This window comes from Ranitomeya imitator, chromosome 5 (assembly GCF_032444005.1).
Source record: "Ranitomeya imitator isolate aRanImi1 chromosome 5, aRanImi1.pri, whole genome shotgun sequence".
Taxonomy (NCBI): domain Eukaryota; kingdom Metazoa; phylum Chordata; class Amphibia; order Anura; family Dendrobatidae; genus Ranitomeya; species Ranitomeya imitator.
In genome coordinates this window covers 492,292,357-492,307,399 of record NC_091286.1, presented here as the reverse complement: position 1 = coordinate 492,307,399, position 15,043 = coordinate 492,292,357, and positions in this window count along the sequence as shown.

Below are 15,043 nucleotides of genomic sequence, written 5' to 3'. Positions count from 1 at the left end.
GCCACATTTTTGGTTTAAGGCCTACTACCTGTGTCTGTCTGCGCCACTCAATACAGCTGTCTTCCTTTGAAAAAAGCAGAGCTTCAATAGTCTTGTTTTCAGCCTCTAGGAATTTTAAAACTGCATTGGGGCTACAACTTTGGTAGAGCCCCAGGTTTCGTCCACATTGCTTCGATCTTCCTACTCTCGTTTAGTAGTTGTTGCAAACTACACTGCATTAGGCCTACAAATTTGGTATGGGGTGTAGAGAGAAGGTGTGTTACACTCCAAGGTGTTCCCCATGTTTCGTCCACATTGCTTCGATCTTCCTACTCTCGTTTAGTAGTTGTTGCAAACTACACTGCATTAGGCCTACAAATTTGGTATGGGGTGTAGAGAGAAGGTGTGTTACACTCCAAGGTGTTCCCCATGTTTCGTCCACATTGCTTCGATCTTCCTACTCTCGTTTAGTAGTTGGTGAAAACTACACTGCATTAGGCCTACAAATTGGGTATGGGGTGTAGAGACGGTGTCTTCCGCTCCAAGGTGTTCTCCAGGTTGCCTTTCCTAAGCTTCTATCTTCAGGCTCTTGTTAAATAGTGCTTAAATGGAACAACTGCATTTGGCGTACTAGTTGGTTTGGGGCCTACTAACAGTGTCTGCCGCTCCTTGCTGTTCTCCTGGTTTCCTGTCCTCAAATTTCATTTTCAGGCTCTCGTTAAGTAGTTGTTAATGTTAGACTGCATTTGTCCTACTAGTTGGGTTGGGGCCTACTATCGGTGTCTGCCACTCCTTGCTGTTCTCCTCCACTGAACAAAGCTGTGCCACCTGTTTACTACTGTTGCCAATTTTGAACTGCATTTCGACTATTTACTGATTTGGGCCTACTCTCTGTGTCAGCCTCTCATTCCAGTTGTCCTCCACTGCAATGCCCCCTGATTAGTCCTGTGTTCCCAATTTTGAACTGCATTTAGCCTACTTTATTATTTGGGCCTACTAACTGTGTCTGCCACTCATTACAGTTGTCCTCCACTGAACAAAGCAATGCCACTTGTTTAGTCCTGTTACCAATTTTGAACTGCATTTAGCCTACTTTCTTATTTGGGCCTATATCTGTGTTTCCTCCTCATCCTGCCCATTGCCCAGCCAGTGATAGATGAGTCTGCTGGTACATTGACCCATAACGCAACATTTCCCGTGCACGCTACACTGCAAGATTGTGACCCTGCTGAAAGTCAGGTTCCCCCTTCCCGCATACCATACCACCTTACACGGGGACAAAGAGGAAGGTGCAGATGAAAGTGCAGGTTCCTTCATCAGGTGGGGGGAGGAATACTAGTTGGCGACGTCACTGGCACAGGGCCTCTCATAGTACGCAAAAGTGTTGCTGCCGGTGGGAGGTGCCCCCGCCGTGCAAACACACCGCTGTACTTTGAGGGGCCCTGTGCCAGGGCCAATGCCAACGAGTGGGCGCCCCCTGCTTGCTCAGGATCACAGCACTTGCAAAGTTGAAATACTTACCTCTCCCTGCTCCACTGCCGTGACGTGGTCCAGATTTACTGGGCCCACTAATTACTTGAACCAGCCCTACCCCCCACAACTTTAGCCAAATGACCCCCAATTTCAAATGCCTTCCAATTATTATAAGCTAAATTACGATTGACAAGCTTCTGTAACAAGAATGGATGTTTTTGCCTTTAAAATGGGCAGTGTAGGTGTTTTCCTGGCCTCCACTCACTGCCGACTCTGCTCCCCCATTGACTTGCATTGGGTTTCGTGTTTCGGTCGATACCCGACTTTTCGCGATAATCGGCCGATTCCACTCGACTCGACTTTTAAGATAGTCGGGTTTCGCGAAACACGGCTCGACTCCAAAAAGGTCAAGGTCGCTCAACCCTAGTTCTCAACCTTCTATGGATTCCTTGAACTGTATTTTTATATTTTTTTTCTAACTTTCCATAAAAGTTGTACATTTTTGCATTTATGTATTGTCTTAGTCATGCTTTTCATGTTAAGTTCTTAATGATATTCTACATGTGACCTTTACTAATATTTGGGACTATATCCATATCACAGGTCCTCTTAAATGTCAACATCTTAGTCTAGTTTCTTTACTAAGTAGGACTTATTGCTGAGGATAAAGGGCTTCCGATGTTTTGGAAAGCTTATCACAGAGAGTGGGAATAACTTTCTTGGTCTTAGGTACAATGCTGCATTGATGACTACTTGTTTGATCTTAGCCTATTACATCATACAGTACAGTCATGGACAAAAATTTTGGGAATGAGACAAATATTAATTTTTCCAAAGTCTACTGCTTCATTTTTTCTAATGGCAATTTGCATATACTCCTGAATGTCAGAGTGATCAGCTTTACAGCAATTACTGTACTTGCAAAGTCAATATTTGCCCAGAAAATAAACTTTAACCCCCAAAACACATTTCAACATCATTGCAGTCCTGCCTTAAAAGGAGCAGCTAACATTGTTTTAGTGATTGATCCATTAACACAGGTGTGGATATTGATGAGGACAGGGCTGGCGATCAATCAGTCATGATTAAGTAAGAATGACATCACTGGACACTTTAAAAGGAGGCTGGCGCTTGGTATCATTGTTTCTCTTCAGTTAACCATGGTTATCTCTAAAGAAACACGTGCAGCCATCATTGCTCTGCACAAAAATGGCCTAACAGGGAAGAGTATCGCAGCTACAAAGATTGCACCTCAGTCAACAATCTATCGCATCATCAATAACTTCAAGGAGAGAGCTTCCATTGTTGTCAAAATGGCTCCAGGGCGCCCAAGAAAGACCAGCAAGCGCCAGGACAGTATCTTAAAACTGTTTCAGCTGCGGGATCAGACTACCAGCAGTGCCGAGCTTGCTCAGGAATGGCAACAGGCTGGTGTGAGTGCTTCTGCACGCACTGTGAGGCGGAGACTCTTTGAGCAAGGCCTGGTTTCAAGGAGGGTAGCAAGGAAGCCACTTCTCTCCAGAAAAATCATCAGGGACCGACTGATATTCTGCAAAAGGTACAGGGAGTGGACTGCTGAGGACTGGGGCAAAGTCATTTACTCTGATGAATCCCCTTTTCGATTGTTTGGGACATCTGGAAAACAGCTTATTCAGAGAAGAAGAGGTGAGCGCTACCACCAGTCTTGTCTCATGCCAACTGTAAAGCATGCTGAAACCATTCATTTGTGGGGTTGCTTCTCAGCCAAGGGAATCTGCTCACTCACAGTCTTGCCTAAAAACACAGCCATGAATAAAGAATGGTACCAGAATGTCCTCCAAGAGCAACTTCTCCCAACCGTCCAAGAGCAGTTTGGCGCCCAACAATGCCTTTTCCAGCATGATGGAGCACCTTGCCATAAAGCAAAGGTGATAACTAAATGGCTCATGAATCAAAACATAGAGATTTTGGGTCCATGGCCTGGAAACTCCCCAGATCTTAATCCCATTGAGAACTTGTGGTCAATCATCAAGAGATGGGTGGACAAACAAAAACCAACAAATTGTGGCAAAATGCAAGCATTGATTATGCAAGAATGGACTGCTATCAGTCAGGATTTGGTCCAGAAGTTGATTGAGAGCAAGCCAGGGAGAATTGCAGAGGTCTTGAAGAAGGGTCAACACTGCAAATATTGACTTGCTGCATTAACTCATTCTAACTGTCAATATAACCTATTGGTACTCATAATATGATTGCAATTATATTTCTGCATGTGATATAAACATCAGACAAACACTAATAAAAACCAGAGGGCAGCAGATCATGTGAAAATATAATTTTGGTGTCATTCTCAAAATTTTTGGCCATGACTGTATTAATCGTATGCCTTCTGTTCATTGAGCTTGTACTGTGTAGTGAGAAAAAAAGCATTTTTTAGACTAAAGACTTGACTAATATTCTTGGGTGAAAAAAATGTAAACCCTGTAATATGTCTGCTTTTTTCTATGCTACTTAATACTGTTCTCTGCTGTATATACTTTTACAGTGTTTTTGGAGTTGCAGAACACAATGGTGTGGGCATGAGTTGGTCACCATCATCTCAATAAACTTTGCAAGAAAGTTTGTAATATATTTTAGAGAAATATACCGTACTTCCTTCTCCACATATGAACCGCGATTTCTTCTTGCACTGCCTAGGGATTAGTGATGAGCGAGTATACTCGTTGCTCGGGTTTTCCCAAGCACGCTCGAGTGATCTCTGAGTGTTTGTCATTGCTCGGAGATATAGTTTTCATCGCCTCAGTTGCATGATTTACGGCTTCCAGATACGCTGAATATATGTGGGAATTCCCTAACATACAGGCATTCCTCACATGTATTCAGCGTATCTGGAAGCAGTAAATCATGCAACTGAGGCGATGAAAACTATATCTCTGTGCAATAACAAATACTCGGAGGTCACCTGAGCGTGCTTGGGAAAACCCGAGCAACGAGTATACTTGCTCATCTCTACTAGGGATCATTCACTCAGAAATATATCTTAAACTAATCCTGCTTAAGAGGAGGCGGGCTGCAAGCATAGTGAGACATCAGGTTACAGCTGCCTATTAATGTCTGTGTGAGGGAAAGAGCGGATGAAGGAGGTGAAGAATCAGAAAGTCGCACAGAGATGCTGCTGCTTTCTAGTAACTGTTTAATTACGCACAAATGCTGGAATTACAGCCACACTAGTATGTGCTGTTGCATAATATACTCCATGCAGCTACTTCTGTCCATAGACAAAGGAGAACAGGAAACCCTCATGACTGTGTTAACAAAAAAAAATTATGCACTTTGCATCTATGTCTGATTCTTTCTTATTGTGTTTGGGGTATAGGGTACATTTTAGGATGGTTGATTCATGGAATTACTTGTACCTCTAATTCAGGGAAATGTACATTGTGCTCAAAAGTTTACATTCCCTGGCAGAATGTTTGCTTTTTGGCCTTTTTTCAGAGAACATGATAGATAACACCAAAACTTTTTCTTCACTCATGGTTAGTGGTTGGGTGGTTGGGTAAAGCCATTTATTGTCAAACTACTGTTTTTTCTCTTTTAAATCATAATGACAACCCAAAACATCCAAATGACCCTGATCAAAAGTTCACATACCCTGGTGATTTTGGCCTGATAACATGCACAGAAGTTGACACAAATGGGTTTGAATGGTTACTAAATGTAACATCTTCACCTGTGACCTGTTTGCTTGTAATCAGTGTGTGTGCATAAAATCTGAGTAAGTTTCTGGGATCCAGACTCTTTCATTAAGCCTCTAACATTTCTGGATTGTAAGTCATGGGGAAAGGATATACGGGAAAAGGTAGTTGAACTTTATAAGACAGGAAAGGGATACAAAAGATATTCAAGGAATTGCTAATCCCAGTCAGCATAGTTAAAACTGTGATTAACAAATGGAAAATCATGGGCTCTATAAAAACAAAACCAAGATCAGGAAGACAAACCAAAATGCGGTCCACAACTGCCAGGAAAATTGTTTGCAATGGAAAGAAAAACCCACAAATAACATTAGCTGAAATACAGGACTCTCTGAAAAGTAGTGGTGTGGCTGTATCAAGATGCACAATAAGGAGGCACTTGAAGAAAAATGGGCTGCATGATCGAGTCGCCAGAAGAAAGCCATTACTGCTCCTATGCCGCAAAGCATCTCACCTACAATATGCAAAACAGCACAGAGACAAGCCTCAAAACTTCTGGAACAAGGTAATTTGGAGTGATGAGACCAAAATTAAACTTTTTGATCACAACCATAAACGCTACATTTAGAGAGAGGAAAACAAGGCCTATGATGAAAGGAACACCATTCCTACTGTTAAGCACGGAGGTGGATCACTCATTTTTTGTGGTCAAGGCCAAGTCTACCTGTCACTGACTACAGCAGAACAAAGTGAAGGTTATGGAGTGGACATCTCAGTCTCTTGACCTCAAAAACATTGAGCCACTCTGAGGAGATCTCAAGAGCGCAGTTCATGCTAGACAGCCCAGGAATTTACAGGAACTGGAGGCTTTTTGCCAAGAAGAGTGAGCAGCTTTACCATCTGAGAAAATAAATAACCTCATCCACAACTTCCATAAAAGACTTCAAGCTGTCGTTGATGTTAGAGGGGAAAATACACGGTATTAACCCCGGAGCTTTTTTTGTTTTTGTTTTTTGCTCCACTTCTTTCCAGAGCCATAACTTTTTTATTTTTCCATCACTATGGCCATGTGGGGGCTTATGTTTTTGCAGGACGAGTTGTACTTTTGATACTATTGGTTTTATCATGTCATGTCACAGAAAACGAGAAAAAAATTCCAAGTGCAATGAAATTGCAAAAAAGTGCAATCCCACAATTGTTTTTTTGTTTGGCTTTTTTGCTAGGTTCACTAAATGAGAAAACTAACCTGCCATTATGATTCTCCAGGTCATTACTAGTTCATAGACACCAAAGACGTCTATGTCCTATTTTATCTGAGTGGTAAAAAAAATTCCAAAGTTTGCTAAAAAAAAAAGAAATTGCACAATTTTCCAATAACGGTAGCGTCTACATTTTTCATGATCTAGGGTCGATTGAGGGCTTATTTTTTGTGTGCCGATCTGATGTTTTTAATTGTACCATGTTGGTGCAGATATGTTCTTTTGATCGCCCGTTATTGCAATTTAATTCAATGTCGCGGCGACCAAAAAAACATAATTTTGGTGTTTTGATTTTTTTTCTCACTACGCCATTTAACTATCAGGTTAATCCTTTTTTTATTGATAGATTGGGAGATTCTGAATGTGGTGATACTAAATATGTGTTGGTTTGATTTTTTTAATTGTTTTATTTTGATTGGAGCGAAAGGGGGTGATTTTTTTTATATTTTTAGACACATTTTTTTTCAATTTTGGCATGCTTCCATGGGAGGCTAGAAGCATGCACTACTCGCTAGAGTTGAGCGACCTTGACCTTTTTAGAGTCGAGCCGGGTTTTGCGAAACCCGACTATGTCCAAAGTCGGGTCGAGTGAAATCGGCCGATTATGACGTAAAGTCGGGATCGACCGAAACACGAAACCCAATGCAAGTCAATGGGGCAGCATAGTCGGCAGTGAGTGGGGGCCAGGAAAACACCTAGAGTGGCCATTTTAATGTCAAAACCATCCATTCTTCTTAATGAAGCTTGTCAAGCGTAATTTACCTTATAATAATTGGAAGGCATTTGAAATTGGGGGTCATTTGGCTAAAGTTGTGGGGGGTAGGGCTGGTTCAAGTAATTAGTGGGCCCAGGAAATCTGGACCACGTCACGGCAGTGGAGCAGGGAGAGGTAAGTATTTCAACTTTGCAAGTGCTGTGAACCTGAGCAAGCAGGGGGGGCCCACTCGTTGGCATTGGCACTGGCACAGGGCCCCTCAAAGTACAGCGGTGTGTTTGCACGGCGGGGGCGCCTCCCACCGGCAGCAACACTTTTGCGTACTATGAGAGGCCCTGTGCCAGTGACGTCGCCAACTAGTATTCCTCCCCCCACCTGATGAAGGAACCTGCACTTTCATCTGCACCTTCCTCTTTGTCCCCGTGTAAGGTGGTATGGTATGCGGGAAGAGCAACCTGACTTTCAGCAGGGTCACAATGTTGTTGTGTAGCGTGCACGGGGAATGTTGCGTTATGGGTCAATGTACCAGCAGACTCATCTATCACTGGCTGGGCAATGGGCACGATGAAGTGGAAACACAGATATAGGCCCAAAGAAGAAAGTGGGCTAAATGCAGTTCAAAATTGGTAACACAGGAATAACCAGGGGGCATTGCAGTGGAGGACAACTGGAATGAGAGGCTGACACAGAGAGTAGGGCCAAATCAGTAAGTAGTCGAAATGCAGTTCAAAATTGGCAACCGTAGTAAACAGGCGGCACAGCTTTGTTCAGTGGAGGAGAACAGCAAGGAGTGGCAGACACCGATAGTAGGCCCCAAACCAACTAGTACGCCAAATGCAGTTGTTCCATTTAACCACAATTTAATGAGAGCCTGAAGATAGAAGCTCAGGAAAGGCAACCTGGGGAACACCTTGGAGTGTAACACACCATCTCTCTCCACCCCATACCCATTTTGTATGGCCTAATGCAGTGTACTTTTCTACAACTACTAAACGAGAGTCGGAAGACCGAAGCAATGGCAAGGAAACCTGGGGAACACCTTAGAGTGTAACACACCCTCTCTCTACACCCCATACCCAATTTGAAGGCCTAATGCAGTGTAGTTTCCAAGAACTACTAAACGAGAGCCGGAAGATCGAAGCTCAGGAAAGGCAACCTGGGGAACACCTTGGAGTGTAACACACCCTCTCGCTACACCCCATACCCAATTTGAAGGCCTAATGCAGCGTAGTTTCCAACAACTACTAAACGAGAGCCGGAAGATCGAAGCTCAGGAAAGGCAACCTGGGGAACACCTTGGAGTGTAACAAACCCTCTCTCTACACCCCATACCCAATTTGTAGGCCTAATGCAGCGTAGTTTCCGACAACTACTAAACGAGAGCATGAAGATCGAAGCTCAGGAAAGGCAACCTGGGGAACACCTTGGAGTGTAACACACCCTCTCTCTACACCCCATACCCAATTTGTAGGCCTAATGCAGCGTAGTTTCCGACAACTACTAAACGAGAGCCGGAATATCGAAGCTCAGGAAAGGCAACCTGGGGAACACCTTGGAGTGTAACACACCCTCTCTCTACGCCCCATACCCAATTTGTAGGCCTAATGCAGCGTAGTTTCCGACAACTACTAAACGAGAGCCGGAATATCGAAGCTCAGGAAAGGCAACCTGGGGAACACCTTGGAGTGTAACACACCCTCTCTCTACACCCCATACCCAATTTGAAGGCCTAATGCAGTGTAGTTTCCAAGAACTACTAAACGAGAGCCGGAAGATCGAAGCTCAGGAAAGGCAACCTGGGGAACACCTTGGAGTGTAACACACCCTCTCGCTACACCCCATACCCAATTTGAAGGCCTAATGCAGCGTAGTTTCCAACAACTACTAAACGAGAGCCGGAAGATCGAAGCTCAGGAAAGGCAACCTGGGGAACACCTTGGAGTGGAACACACCATCTCTCTACACCCCATACCCAATTTGAAGGCCTAATGCAGAGTAGTTTCCAAGAACTACTAAACGAGAGCCGGAAGATCGAAGCTCAGGAAAGGCAACCTGGGGAACACCTTGGAGTGTAACACAACGTCTCTCTACACGACGGAAGGGCTGATTCTTAGGAAGGAAGGCTGTTGGAAATAAGCATTGCGCGTCCGAGGGTGATTATATTCTTATTAGGTATATACTCACCCTCGGACGCGCCCTGCTTCTTTATTTGGAATGAATGTTTATTTGCAATGTGGTGTTGACTTTCTCTATTATTTTGGTAATTAATGATTTTATTATTTTCATTATTTTGCATCTTCTCGGCAATAATATAAAGAAGACGCGACAGGACAACACTCGGTGGATGCCATATGTGTGTTTTCAATTTAAAAAAACTTTCAGTTAACTACTTGCAGGAGAAAGTAATTGTAGCTGGTGGCCATTTTTAGTACTGTACCAGATTAGAGTTGTGTGTTTGTTTTTAATGTTAAAATGTCTGCATTTGATATCTCACCAGTATTTTCTTTTTTATAAGCAAAATACTTATTTTTATATTTTCTGATGTTGGTTCCAGGGGTACACGGCCAGCAGTGCCCTGGTCAGTGTAGTAGTAGTTGAAAGAATGGACCGCAGACAGGCATCGAAGGCCTAAAATAATAACACATGGCTGTAGGCAATTTTAAATTGGTTCCAGGGGTACACGGACAGCAGTGGTGTGGTCAGTGGAGGCCTAGTGGAAGGAGTGACCGCAGACAGGCATCGAAGGCCTAAAATAATAACACATGGCTGTAGGCAATTTTAAATTGGTTACAGGGGTACACGGACAGCAGTGACCTGGTCAGTGTAGTAGTAGTTGAAAGAATGGACCGCAGACAGGCATCGAAGGCCTAAAATAAAAAAATTGGGCTGGCTGTAGGCAATTTTAAATTGGTTCCAGGGGTACACGGACAGCAGTGGTGTGGTCAGTGGAGGCCTAGTGGAAGGAGTGACCGCAGACAGGCATCGAAGGCCTAAAATAATAACACATGGCTGTAGGCAATTTTAAATTGGTTCCAGGGGTACACGGACAGCAGTGGTGTGGTCAGTGGAGGCCTAGTGGAAGGAGTGACCGCAGACAGGCATCGAAGGCCTAAAATAATAACACATGGCTGTAGGCAATTTTAAATTGGTTCCAGGGGTACACGGACAGCAGTGACCTGGTCAGTGTAGTAGTAGTTGAAAGAATGGACCGCAGACAGGCATCGAAGGCCTAAAATAAAAAAATTGGGCTGGCTGTAGGCAATTTTAAATTGGTTCCAGGGGTACACGGGCAGCAGTGGTGTGGTCAGTGGAGGCCTAGTGGAAGGAGTGACCGCAGACAGGCATCGAAGGCCTAAAATAATAACACATGGCTGTAGGCAATTTTAAATTGGTTCCAGGGGTACACGGACAGCAGTGGTGTGGTCAGTGGAGGCCTAGTGGAAGGAGTGACCGCAGACAGGCATCGAAGGCCTAAAATAATAACACATGGCTGTAGGCAATTTTAAATTGGTTCCAGGGGTACACGGACAGCAGTGACCTGGTCAGTGTAGTAGTAGTTGAAAGAATGGACCGCAGACAGGCATCGAAGGCCTAAAATAAAAAAATTGGGCTGGCTGTAGGCAATTTTAAATTGGTTCCAGGGGTACACGGACAGCAGTGGTGTGGTCAGTGGAGGCCTAGTGGAAGGAGTGACCGCAGACAGGCATCGAAGGCCTAAAATAATAACACATGGCTGTAGGCAATTTTAAATTGGTTCCAGGGGTACACGGACAGCAGTGGTGTGGTCAGTGGAGGCCTAGTGGAAGGAGTGACCGCAGACAGGCATCGAAGGCCTAAAATAATAACACATGGCTGTAGGCAATTTTAAATTGGTTCCAGGGGTACACGGACAGCAGTGACCTGGTCAGTGTAGTAGTAGTTGAAAGAATGGACCGCAGACAGGCATCGAAGGCCTAAAATAAAAAAATTGGGCTGGCTGTAGGCAATTTTAAATTGGTTCCAGGGGTACACGGGCAGCAGTGGTGTGGTCAGTGGAGGCCTAGTGGAAGGAGTGACCGCAGACAGGCATCGAAGGCCTAAAATAATAACACATGGCTGTAGGCAATTTTAAATTGGTTCCAGGGGTACACGGACAGCAGTGGTGTGGTCAGTGGAGGCCTAGTGGAAGGAGTGACCGCAGACAGGCATCGAAGGCCTAAAATAATAACACATGGCTGTAGGCAATTTTAAATTGGTTCCAGGGGTACACGGACAGCAGTGACCTGGTCAGTGTAGTAGTAGTTGAAAGAATGGACCGCAGACAGGCATCGAAGGCCTAAAATAAAAAAATTGGGCTGGCTGTAGGCAATTTTAAATTGGTTCCAGGGGTACACGGACAGCAGTGGTGTGGTCAGTGGAGGCCTAGTGGAAGGAGTGACCGCAGACAGGCATCGAAGGCCTAAAATAATAACACATGGCTGTAGGCAATTTTAAATTGGTTCCAGGGGTACACGGACAGCAGTGGTGTGGTCAGTGGAGGCCTAGTGGAAGGAGTGACCGCAGACAGGCATCGAAGGCCTAAAATAATAACACATGGCTGTAGGCAATTTTAAATTGGTTCCAGGGGTACACGGACAGCAGTGACCTGGTCAGTGTAGTAGTAGTTGAAAGAATGGACCGCAGACAGGCATCGAAGGCCTAAAATAAAAAAATTGGGCTGGCTGTAGGCAATTTTAAATTGGTTCCAGGGGTACACGGGCAGCAGTGACCTGGTCAGTGTAGTAGTAGTTGAAAGAATGGACCGCAGACAGGCTTAGAAGGCCTAACATAACAAACTTGGGCTGGCTGTAGGCACTTTTAAATTGGTTCCAGGGGTACACGGGCAGCAGTGGTCTGGTCAGTGGAAGTCTAGTGGAAGGAGTGACCGCAGACAGGCTTCCAAGGCCTAACATAACAAACTTGGGCTGGCTGTAGGCACTTTTAAATTGGTTCCAGGGGTACACGGGCAGCAGTGGTCTGGTCAGTGGAAGTCTAGTGGAAGGAGTGACCGCAGACAGGCTTCCAAGGCCTAACATAACAAACTTGGGCTGGCTGTAGGCACTTTTAAATTGGTTCCAGGGGTACACGGGCAGCAGTGGTCTGGTCAGTGGAAGTCTAGTGGAAGGAGTGACCGCAGACAGGCTTCCAAGGCCTAACATAACAAACTTGGGCTGGCTGTAGGCACTTTTAAATTGGTTCCAGGGGTACACGGGCAGCAGTGGTCTGGTCAGTGGAAGTCTAGTGGAAGGAGTGACCGCAGACAGGCTTCCAAGGCCTAACATAACAAACTTGGGCTGGCTGTAGGCACTTTTAAATTGGTTCCAGGGGTACACGGGCAGCAGTGGTCTGGTCAGTGGAAGTCTAGTGGAAGGAGTGACCGCAGACAGGCTTCCAAGGCCTAACATAACAAACTTGGGCTGGCTGTAGGCACTTTTAAATTGGTTCCAGGGGTACACGGGCAGCAGTGGTCTGGTCAGTGGAAGTCTAGTGGAAGGAGTGACCGCAGACAGGCTTCGAAGGCCTAACATAACAAAATTGGGCTGGCTGTAGGCACTTTAAATTGGTTCCAGGGGTACATGGGCAGCAGTGTATGGTCAGTGGAAGTCTAGTGGAAGGAGTGACGGCAGACAGTCTTCGAAGGCCTAACATAACAAAATTGGGCTGACTGTAGGCACTTTTAAATTGGTTCCAGGGTAACACGGCCAGCAGTGGCCTGGTCAGTGTAGTAGTTGTAGAAAGAAGGGACCGCAGACAGGCTTCGAAGGCCTAACATAACAAAAATGTCAAAACAATGGTATTGTCAGTGCCAGGCATTGAAGGATGTCAGCGGCTAGACTACACATTGGTGAAGCTGTGAGAGATAATTTTGCTAGTGGTAGAGCACTGTTTGAGCTGGGGGGGGGAACTGTCTTGTGGCCGGCGGTACAGGCACAGGGCCCCTCATATTACAACGGTGTGTCTGACGTTGGGTGCGCACCACCACCGCCAGAGACACTTTATTGTACTATGAGGGACCCAGTGGCAGTGCCGTCGACCAAAAGCGGCCACACCCACCTCTTCAGACAAACAGCACTCTCAAGGGTCCAAGCGCAAAGTGGCGATAGCACGGCCCCGTGTGGGGAGTTTGGCCATTTCGTGAGGTGGAAACATGTCGTATGCTGGACAATCAGGTGAAGAAAATTACGAGATTGGAAAAGTCATTCAGAATAGTCCACAGGCAAGACCTTTTCATAGGAAAGCTAGGTGTCAGCCGGGCAGGGTGGGGCAAAAGATTTTGAAATCCAGTTGTGGTTCATTTTAATGAAGGTTAGATCATCTACATTTTGGGTAGCCAGACGAGTCCTTTTTTCTGTTAGTATTGAACCTGCAGCACTGAATACTCTTTCTGATAGGACACTAGCTGCCGGGCAAGCAAGCTCCTGCAATGCATATTCTGCCAATTCTGGCCAGGTGTCTAATTTGGATGCCCAGTAATCAAATGGGAATGACGGTTGAGGGAGAACGTCGATAAGGGATGAAAAATAGTTTGTAACCATACTGGACAAATGTTGTCTCCTGTCACTTTGAATTGATGCTGCAGTACCTGTCCTGTCTGCGGTCATAGAAAAATCACTCCACAACCTGGTCAGAAAACCCCTCTGTCCAACGCCACTTCTGATTTCTGCCCCTCTAACACCTCTGGTCTGCTGGCCCCTGGAGCTCGTGTGAGAACGATCACGGGCGCTGTGTGCAGGGAATGCCAGAAGCAAACGGTCAACAAGAGTTGATTGTTTTGTTGCTAATATTAGTTCCAAGTTCTCATGTGGCATAATATTTTGCAATTTGCCTTTATAGCGAGGATCAAGGAGGCAGGCCAACCAGTAATCGTCATCGTTCATCATTTTTGTAATGCGTGTGTCCCTTTTGAGGATACGCAAGGCATAATCCGCCATGTGGGCCAAAGTTCCCGTTGTCAAATCTGCGGTTGTGCTTGGTTGAGGGGCAGTTGCAGGCAAATCTACGTCACTTGTGTCCCTCAAAAAACCAGAACCCGGCCTTGCCACGCCACCAATTTCCCGTGCCCCCGGGAAAGCTTCCTCATTAAAAATATACTCATCCCCATCATCCTCCTCATCCTCCACCTCCTCTTCGCCCGGTACCTCGTCATGTACACTGCCCTGACCAGACAATCGCTGACTGTCATCAAGGCTTTCCTCTTCCTCTGGTGCAGACGCCTGATCCTTTATGTGCGTCAAACTTTGCATCAGCAGACGCATTAGGGGGATGCTCATGCTTATTATGGCGTTGTCTGCACTAACCAGCCGTGTGCATTCCTCAAAACACTGAAGGACTTGACACATGTCTTGAATCTTCGACCACTGCACACCTGACAACTCCATGTCTGCCATCCTACTGCCTGCCCGTGTATGTGTATCCTCCCACAAAAACATAACAGCCCGCCTCTGTTCGCACAGTCTCTGAAGCATGTGCAGTGTTGAGTTCCACCTTGTTGCAACGTCTATGATTAGGCGATGCTGGGGAAGGTTCAAAGAACGCTGATAGGTCTGCATACGGCTGGAGTGTACAGGCGAACGGCGGATATGTGCGCAAAGTCCACGCACTTTGAGGAGCAGGTCGGATAACCCCGGATAACTTTTCAGGAAGCACTGCACCACCAGGTTTAAGGTGTGAGCCAGGCAAGGAATGTGTTTCAGTTGGGAAAGGGAGATGGCAGCCATGAAATTCCTTCCGTTATCACTCACTACCTTGCCTGCCTCAAGATCTACAGTGCCCAGCCACGACTGCGTTTCTTGCTGCAAGAACTCGGACAGAACTTCCGCGGTGTGTCTATTGTCGCCCAAACACTTCATAGCCAATACAGCCTGCTGACGTATGCCAGTAGCTGCCCCATAATGGGAGACCTGGTGTGCAACAGTGGCAGGTGC